This window comes from Mustela nigripes, chromosome 14 (genome assembly GCF_022355385.1).
Source record: "Mustela nigripes isolate SB6536 chromosome 14, MUSNIG.SB6536, whole genome shotgun sequence".
Classification (NCBI taxonomy): domain Eukaryota; kingdom Metazoa; phylum Chordata; class Mammalia; order Carnivora; family Mustelidae; genus Mustela; species Mustela nigripes.
Genome location: NC_081570.1, coordinates 85,930,673 through 85,932,188, shown reverse-complemented (window position 1 = coordinate 85,932,188; position 1,516 = coordinate 85,930,673). Strand labels below are relative to the sequence as shown.

Sequence of the window (1,516 nt, the reverse complement as noted above, 5' to 3'; positions counted from 1 at the left end):
TATTTTGATATGATGAAAACACTTAAGATCTACTCTCTTGCAAATTTCAGGTATACATTACAATATTTATTTTTTATTATTTATTTATTTATTTATTTTTAGAGAAAGAGTGTGGGGGAGGGCAGAAGGAGACAGGTAGAGAGAGAATCCCAAGCAGGCTCCACACCCAGCACAGGCTTCATGGGGGTCTCGATCTTCCAACCTGAGATCATGACCTGCGTAGCAACCAAGAGTTTTTTGCTTAACCCAGTGAGGCCCACATTACAATATTTTTTTTTATTTTTGAGAAACGGCTTATTTTCCATCAACCTTCTTCCCATTTTGTTTGCCTTTGTGGAAAAGCGGCTTAAGACCACTCAGTGGTTGGTCCTACCCATTCCGTGGCCTGTGCAGTGGCATCTGCAGACCAGTCTTCCGAGGCAGGGTGGACGCTCCTGTCTTCAGCAGGGAACTGCTGGCTAGGCACTGAGGGCACCTACTCAACCTCAGTATGAGTAGCAGTGAACTCGGGAGCTGGAACAGTCCATCCACCCTGAAATCCCTCTTTGGTCACAGAGTTCTCTGCAGCAAACTGCCCTTCTTTTTCAATCTCTTCAGGATCTCTTAGAAGTAGAGATCAGGCAGGACCTCCCAGGGGTGCTCACGAGAAATGGTGCTATACATGCACCGAACTTCCCAGGCCAGCATACACATTAGACTCACTAAGTGAGCTCCCTTGTGTAGCAAGGGATGGTGATGTGAAGAGGAGGGTCTGTGTTATACAGAGCGATGATCGGCAGGTTAACATAAGATTCCTCTCTAAGAGGCTGGTGGTCAGTCCTGGGATCAGTAGCCACCAGCAGTCTCGGCTCTCCAAAGACTGCCTGGATCCAGTTAGTGAAGCTTCCAGGAGTGAAGCCTCCAGCAATGGGAGCGGTTCCTGTAGCAGCAGCAAAATTCAGCACAGCTCGCTGGCCAGTATTCCTGGAGGACTGGACACTGACGTCAGCTGGGTTTTCAATGGCCACAATGGCACAAGCTGCCGGCAGAAGCTTCTCCCAGGTTCTCTTCAGATGTATGATGTAGATGCCATCACTTTCCCTTTTGTAGCTGTACCGTTCCATTTGGAAGTCAAGGTTGGTGCCACCCAAGTGAGTCCCTGCTGCAGGGAATTTGAGGACATTCTACTCCTTCATTTGCAGGACATCAAGGGCTCTGGACATTGTGAAAGTTTCCCTTTAAATTATGATGGGAACGCAGACACCACCATATAGACCCTTTCCTGGGTAGCACAGATAATCCCACATTACAATATTTTTATCTATAGTCACCATGCTGTACTTTATACCCTCAGAATGTATTCCTCTTATAATTGAAAGTTTGTACTTTTTTTTTTTTTTACATATTTAGGGTAATTTTATTTTATTTTAAAAAATTTTTTAAGTTTTTATTTAAATTCTAGTTCGTTAACATGTAGTGTAATATTAGTTTCAGGAGCAAAATTAAGTGATTCATCACTTACACACCCAGTGCTCAA

The 1,516-nt window shown here is 44.3% G+C and overlaps 1 pseudogene; it reads right to left on the bottom strand.

Annotated features, from left to right (window-relative positions):
* Nucleotides 1-346: 346 nt before the first annotated feature.
* On the bottom strand, nucleotides 347-1,202 carry LOC132002245 (small ribosomal subunit protein uS2-like; annotated as a pseudogene).
* Between the last annotated feature and the right edge of the window lie 314 nt (nucleotides 1,203-1,516).